Here is a 9020-nt window from a genome sequence, read left to right on the forward strand (position 1 = left end):
TGAAGACCTATCTGAATAAGTCTTGCCAGCAAGACACATCAAGCATTTTAAAGGCACCTCGGTTTTCGCTCTAAACGTCTGGTTGACATGGCTTTTCTAGATTTCAGCATCAATCAAAGAAAAGATGGTAAAAAATCTACATCGACAAGTATTGGCAAAGTATTAAGTTGACAAGTGAAACTGTTGATATTGGAGGATCTAATGACAGAAAGGACGACATCTTTATTTGATGTCCTCGTGGAAATAGGCAAAGAAAAGTCTCCGAAACCACCAGGACAATGAACATCTAATCCAGTCCTAGAGAAATTTTATGAACTGCCTACACACATGGAAGTTGTAAATGATGTACCTAAAAGGGAAACCAGTCTTATTGAAAAACACTATGACATACTGACAAATAATGAAAAACAGAAGCAGTTTATTCTTCAATTGATTGCAAACTATCGCAAAAATTTACCAACTCCATCAAAGAAATCACTTATGTCGTAAATCAGTGGTGGCCAGACTTTTTAGGATACGAGCAAAAAAAAATTCATTTCTACGAAAGTAGGGGAGAACTTGCACCCTTGATCCGTAAGCACCTTTGATCCTATAGCGTTATCTCCATACTTACATAACTTATTAAAGAGGGCTGATAACAAGCGTGTTATAAATATCGTATCTTCAAAATTAATTGTACTTTGGTTAGAGAGTAGACCACTATTAAATTTATTTCTAAAGAGTTTAATTTTGACGATAAAAAGTAATTTTTTTACTTTTACAAGGAACCCCACATCTTTAATATTATTTTGAGTTAAATAATTTTGCTTATGTCATTTTGTAACTAAACTATTCACCTCTTGTATGGTTGCTTTTGGTAAGCTATGGAAGCATCTAATTTGACAAAAAAAGAATTTTTTTAAAAATTGAGCGTGTTAGCACCATTGATCCTAATGCGTTTATGCACCTTTGATCCTATGATCAAAGATGCATACACACACACAAAATGTTTAACCAATAAAGTAACATGTACAATATATCATATCGACTGTATAGAGCACAAACGTAGTATGTCCACATTTTTATGAAATCAATGTTTTACTATATTCTTATTGGCAGTAACATAAGCTTGTAGAGGACATTTGTAATATGTCCACAAGTGATATCCATCATTAGATATAACACAAAACACAAGTGTAATATCTAGCAAATATTCTGAAAATTTAAATCCGTTTTTCTCCATATTTTGGTTTTTGGACATACTACCTTTGTGCTCTATACAGTCGATATTGTTTTTAAATATATTTTTTCTTCCAAAATATAGCCTTAAAATGTAGATTTTATACTATTTTATATATATATATATATATATATATATATATATATATATATATATATATATATATATATATATATATATATATATATATATATATATATATATATATATATATATATATATATGTGTGTGTGTTTGTTAAAGTAGATTCTAATAATTAAAAATCTTTATAAATGTTCTTCCAAAAATTAGGAATATAGCAAAACTATATAAATATTTTTCATTTTTTTACAGTTAAATATGGTGTATCATAAAAAAAGAAAAACCGATAGACCACCTAGAGGTAAAGTTAATAAAAATGAAATGGGAGCAGCTGTTAATGCAGTTCTCAATGGTGGTACAGTTTATCGTGTATCTAAAGAGAGGGGAATCAGTTTAATGACACTTAAGAGATATGTAAGGAAATGTCAATTAAATCCAAGTACAGTCTGCAAACCTAACTTCATTACCATGCAAATCTTTACCATCGAAGAAGAAATATCTTTATCAGACTATCTTTTAAGGGCTTTAAAACTTCACTATGGATTGTCAACCAAAACAACACGAAAACTTGCCTATGAATTTGCAATAACTCTTTCTAAGCGCATTCCTAAATCCTGGAAAAGTTTACAAATTGCTGGGAAACAGTGGCTTCGTGGTTTTATGTTACGTAGGAATGAGTTATCTTTACGAAATCCAGAAGCTACTAGTATCGCACGAGCAACTGCTTTTAATCGTTATACAGTCGGAGAATTTTTCACCAATCTAAAAGATGTTCTTCTGCGACACATATTTCAGCCACAAAACATATATAATGTTGATGAGGCAGGTCTTACAACTGTTCAAAAACCAGTTAAAGTAATTGCTGAAAAAGGAGATAAACAAGTTAGAAGGATAACTTCAGCAGAAAGAGGGACATTGATAACAGTTTGTTGTGCATTTAATGCAATAAGAAGCTCAATCCCTCCATTTTTTATTTTTCCAAGAATTCATTTCAAATTAAGTATGTTAAATGGTGGTCCACCTGGATGTGTTGGGGTTGCAAACCCATCTGGCTGGATGAATGGTGCAATGTTTTTCGTGCGGATTTTACATTTTATTCAAAATGTGAGATGTTCACCAGCTAATCCAGTGCTTTTATTTCTTGACAACCATGAGAGCCATTTTCAATTGTGTGTTTAGATTTAGCTAGAAAAAATGGCATAACTATGCTGTCCTTTCCACCACATTGTAGTCACTAGATGCAGCCATTAGATTGGTCAGTTTATGGGCCTTTGAAACGTTATTACAATACAGCCTGTGATGATTGGGTTGTATCTGATCCAAGACCGATGGCCATATATGATATAGCTGCAGTTGTAAGGAAAGCTTATGCACAAGCTTCTACTTTGTCTAAAATTTCTGCAGGATTTGCTGTGGCAGGAATTGAACCCTTTAATCCTAACGTATTTTCTGATAATGAGTTTTTGGCTTCGTATGTAACAGATTGTCCAGAACCTAGTCAAGTCTGTCATCAGGGCCAGATTGTAGTGTATTGCCAATTTAGCCTATATCTGACCCTGTAAGTCAACTATCCAGTGTTTCTATTAATATCTCTCATCAAGCAAGTCTAGAAAAAATTAGGTCATTTCCGAAAGCTGGATGAAGGAAGTTCATTAAAGAATGTAAGCGTCAGCGTACCCGAATACTCACAGACACCCCTGTTCGAAATGAACTAAATAGGCTTCAGGAAATGAAAAAAAAGTCTCAGTCAAAAAAAAAAAAATATGAAATGCAAAATAAGATCTTCATGACAAGGAAAAGAAAACTTGATCTTGAAAGTAATAAAAAAAAACGTTGAGTCTCAGTAAAAAATAACATTTTTTTCATTGATTTTTTTTTTTAAGAAAGATAAATTTGTAGTAAAATTAATAATAACTTTATTGGTATTTATTTGAGACATAGTTTTGATAACTTAAAAATAATTCTTACACATTTATGGTATAAGTTTGATCTCGGAACAAGTATACACAAATAGGATCAAGGGTGCATATAGGTAGGATCAAGAGAGCATACTGGTATGCACCCATGATCCCAATTGAGGGTTCTTAGTTTTTATAATTTTAAATCTACTTAAAATATTCTGGTAAAAAAAAGATTATTGAATTATAATAAGGTATAAAATTTGCTATTATGTACTGTTACTTTAGAGATCGAAATGAAAACATATATTCAGTAAATTGGCCTGATAGATTTTCAGGATCATGGGTGCATACTCTCCCCTATAGGCAGCGCCGTGCTGTAACTTTTGGGGGCCTTGTGCAGAAACTAAAAAAAAAAAATTTTTCTTTCAATTTGTAGTAATTTATGGTATTGGAGAAGTTTTTCTAATTTATTTAATAGGGGGCCCAGTGCGATTGCACTTGTTGCACTTGCGATAGTACGGCGCTGCCTATAGGTGACTAATAACTATTATAGTCGTTTGTATCAAAGCAATATAATTATTCAGAGTCTGAAACTAGTTTTTTGATGTCTGGATTGATTTTTGAGGTAGATAAAAGTATCACATTACCAAGATGGTTGTCTCCTAAATATCCAAATTGTTTAACGGGCATTTAAAAAAGTCTCTGCTGGGATTTTTTTGCCTGCGGGCTGTGGTTTGGCCATCACTGTCGTAGATTATCGTCGTATAGATGTCGTTGATTATCCACTGCGGATAATTTAGATAAAATAATTTTATAAATTTAGATAAAACAATTTGGATAATAATTTTAGATAAAACTATACAAAAACGGTCGAATCTTAAAACTAAATTTTGAATTAGATAATAATTTTCTGTTATAATTTTTAATTACAACTTTAACTTAATTTCTTAATTTTAATTTAATTTATAATTTTAAGTTTTAAATCGATAATCGACACTCGACAGCAACTATTTTATTTGAGATAATCTAAAAACTGTCAAATGGGTTTACCTCTAAATATTATTTGTTTTTATTAAAATTTTGTACAATTGTTATAATTACAACAAAAGATAAAAATAAACTTGTGGAGAACTTTGAAGTTCTTGTGGAGAACTTTGAAGTTCTTGTGGAGAACTTTGAAGTTCTTGTGGAGAACTTTGAAGTTCTTGTGGAGAACTTTGAAGTTCTTGTGGAGAACTTTGAAGTTCTTGTGGAGAACTTTGAAGTTCTTGTGGAGAACTTTGAAGTTCTTGTGGAGAACTTTGAAGTTCTTGTGGAGAACTTTGAAGTTCTTGTGGAGAACTTTGAAGTTCTTGTGGAGAACTTTGAAGTTCTTGTGGAGAACTTTGAAGTTCTTGTGGAGAACTTTGAAGTTCTTGTGGAGAACTTTGAAGTTCTTGTGGAGAACTTTGAAAAGTCTGTTACTTTGCTTTTGTGGACCACCCTAATGTATATACATAAGTTTATTCACAAAATACACATATGATATTTATATATGATATTTAGATATGATATTTCTATTTGAAGATATGGAAAAAAAAACTTATAATCTGTTAAATTATAAATATAAAATACCAAACTAACACTACATAATTTTAAAATTCTGTCTGACAATTTAAAATATAGTATTTACACGTATACCAATTCAAAAACAGATTTTACATTTTTACAATCAAAAATTTTAGATTCTAAGGTGAATCTATTACAAATATTTTGTTGTAGACCTAGGTGTTACGATAAAGACTCTCGAATGATAACCCTGAATGTAATTTTTTTTTTCAGAAATTTAATAAATTTACTGATTGTCTTAAAATTTAAAATCTTCAATACTATTAAAATTTTAAACAAACATATAAAATTTTAAGTAACTTTTTTTTATGTAAAGTTAAAAATATTCTTTGGTTATACACATTTAACTTGTAGATATCTTGAACGGCTCGGTGATCGGCTCGACAAGAGCTCGTTCATGTTCGGCTCAAATGGTAAACGAGCCGGGCTTGAACAAAAAATTAGGCTCGTTTATTAAACGAGCCGAGCTTAAACATCATAGGCTCGCTCATATAGGCTCGATTAAAGCTCGAATATATATATATATATATATATATATATATATATATATATATATATATATATATATATATATATATATATATATATATATATATTTATCGAATGCAATGAGAGCAAGACATTTGTGAAAATGTAATTTAAACTATTAGAGTGCAGTGTTTAATAGGAATTATTATGTTTTTGAGAGTTTACATTATGTTTGAACTTTGAACATTAAGTTTGAACATTGAACTATTAGTTTTAACTTTTATTTTGAACTATTAGATTTGTGGGATCTTATTTCATTATGTTCTTTATTTGCATGTTTAATAGACTGTAGGATTGTTTATGTTGTTTGTTGATTTGGACTTGCATTATTTACAGACGAGCCTTTAACGAACAATTTTGTTTTACTAAACGAGCTTTAAACTAACAGGTTACAATAATTATTTCGAGTTTTAAACCAGTAGAGCTCGAGCAACATGTAAAACGAGCCGAGCCCAAACAATACTAATCCTTTAAAAGTCGAGCTCGAACAAAGAATCTCATATTCGAAACGAGCTCGAGCCGAGCCTGAACACTCTTAATATGTAAACGAGCCAGGTCGAGCCCTGACAAGCTTGACTCGTTCGGCTCAATTTACAGGCCTATTCTTCAGTATTTTGCAATCCCAGTTTGACCCAAATTTTGTTTGTAAGTTTTACAAAACAAAAGTTTTAACTTTTTTTTTTGTTTTTACTATTTTACTATAACCTAATGAAATCATGAACTGGTTCTGATGTTTACTTCTTTCAAAACATAAAATCTCTTGAAGATTTTTTTCTTGAGTTGGATGGAGTTATTGCTGGGTAATGTATAATGGGGTCATATTCAACTGCTAACAAAACAAAAATGACCAACAATAAACTGACTGAAAGTGTGTTATAAAAGTTAAAACAAAACAAAGGATTAGGAATCGATGAAATCACCAGTAATGTTGTAATAAGATCTATGCATTAATTAATAATCGAATTATTGCATATTTTTAATCTTTCTTTAAAACAACTCGGTGCAGTTAAGGCAATTTTAAATTATTACAGCGTTTGTATGATATTTTGTTGATTACTACATATTTTCATTAAATGATCAGTTGTGTGAATTATGAAAAGGCGAAAAAAATTAAAATGATAAATTTTGTGGTAACAAAAGATAAATGTTTGTAGCAAAAAAAGCCAGACCAAAGATTTTTTTTTTTTTTAAATAAAAATCTTCTTAAAATCACAATCGCTTATACAAATTTGAATAAGATTTAAATAAATACGTTTTTTAGGTGAAATGAACATCATAGTCTAATAATATGATCTGTTCTGATTGTTTGTAGCCAATTTTTCTTAATTATAAGCTCTTTCTTAGTCGGAATTCTTGTATTTTTTTGTGAAAAATGATAAAAAAATTGTATTTTGACAACTATATACAGTTAATATACGTCAGATTCAATTAGAACTAGAATCAATAGTGGGTTAAGGCACTTTTTCAAAATATTTAACTAAGTTCATGTTTAAGCCGATGAACGAAAGTGATCTAAAGACTCCGAAGCGGTGTTCTTTAGATACACTATTAGGGGTAATAAAAAGGCTTTGAAAATTATATATATAAAAAAAGAAAAGTTTCTTTAAATATTAAAAAAATCTGAAGCAAAAAAAAAAAAGTTATAACATGTAAAGCTCTTGTTTGGACACAAAACGCTGATAAAATCATGCTAATTCCAAATAAAAGAATTCGAATAGTTTGTAAATCGCCTTAACTACACCGAGAAGAAATATTTCCAGAAAATTTTAAAATTTCAAGAGGTTTACCTTTTTTTTAAATTGGAAGATTTTTCTAATGTTTCTAATTATAGACCTATCTCTATTCTTCCTTGCTTCTCTTTTAAATAGTGAAACGAATAATGTATAATAGGTAATTCTTTTCTCTAGAAACAAATAATATTCTATATAACAAACAGTTCGAGATCAAAAAATGTCATTCAATCGACCATGCTGTCCTTAAACTTGTTTATGATTTCTTTTGGAGTCTTTGGTAAAATGGTCTATAAAACAGTTGACACAGTTGATCACTATGTTTTATTAAAAAAAAAAAACACGGAAATTACGGAGAATGCAACATTTGCATTCTAAACAAATAGTTTTTAAACCAAACTATATTTAATATATTTTGGTTTAAAAACTACTAGTCTAAAAGAAAGCAGTATGTGTCTTATGGTTGTGGTAAAACTGTAAAATTAAGATAATCACTTGTGGAGTTTCTCAAGGATCCATTTTAGAACCACTTTGGTTTTAGTATACATTAATAATGTAAGCAAAGCTTCAAATATTTTAGACTTAATTTTACTTGCTGACATTACCAATCAATTTCATTCCCATAATAAAATAGAAAAAAACTATTTAAAACAGTCAACAAAGAACTTTTAAAAGTAACTGAATGATTCACCCTACCAAAATCTAAAAATCCTAAAATATCTTAGAAATAGAGGACCTTATTTTTTTTAGGAGACGCAAATATGAAAATACAAAAATATTTCAAAATCTCCCCTCCCCACCAAAAATTCCTGGATCCGTCACTGAAATAAATTGTCAAACCTAATATATATATATATATATATATATATATATATATATATATATATATATATATATATATATATATATATATATATATATATATATATATATATATATATATAATCGCCTTCATCAAAGAGACGAAATTCCTCTAAAGCTCATAAATATTAGCATTGGGAATTAAATGATAAAAAGAGAACACTCAATGAAGTTTCTAGGTATTCTTCTTGACAAAAATGTCACAAAAATTAAAATCTAGTCTAAAATTTAGTTTAAAATCTAGTTTAATCTAGTGTCTAGTTACACTGTCCAAGAGAGTAAATAAAGTTAAACGGTCTCTGCAACATTTTGAACATAAATATATGCCGGTTGAATATAATAAGGAATAAATACTTAGCAATGTTCCATTTAATGATATAAATCTGATTTTTTATAGACTTAACATTTAAAATTTTTTATTCCTATATCAGGCCTAAGCATACCTACTTGATAATAAAATTTCATACTTCATTTTTAGCACTTTTTCACAACTTTTAAAACAGTATAATAAATTAAAATAATATAAGGCCATAGAATATTCAAAGGCTTCCAAATGAGAAAGAAATTGAGCATATTATCTTTTAACTCGGCTTATTTAAGGGGCTTTTAAGCGAGGCAGGTGGAGGAGCCATTTTTACTGTTTTTAGTTGCTTCTTAATTCTTTCAGCCTTTGATAAAGTTTGTGGCTGGAATTGTAATTTTTTGCCGAATAAAGTTATAATTTACAAAAATACGAGTAACCAAATATTTTATTTCTGTTTTCAACAGAAATAAAGTATACATATTTTTGGAATATTCTTAGTACATACCAAAAATAATTTTAAAGTTTCTCAAAATTAACGAATTCCTTTAAATAACTTTTTTTGGCGAAACTATTATATCCAACACAATATATAAACATATGTCAAATAATGGACTATTAAATGAATATTAACATGGATTTGGAAAAGGGAAGTCTGGTTAACAAACTAAATTAAAACAATAAAAAATACACTTAAGAGAAATAAATATATTTAAATCATAATATTTTGGTCCCATATCAGCTTATCACATGTTTTAAAATCCAAAGAAAAGTTGTAAAAAATGTAATCT

This window comes from Hydra vulgaris, chromosome 06 (genome assembly GCF_038396675.1).
Source record: "Hydra vulgaris chromosome 06, alternate assembly HydraT2T_AEP".
NCBI classification, from domain to species: Eukaryota; Metazoa; Cnidaria; class Hydrozoa; order Anthoathecata; family Hydridae; genus Hydra; species Hydra vulgaris.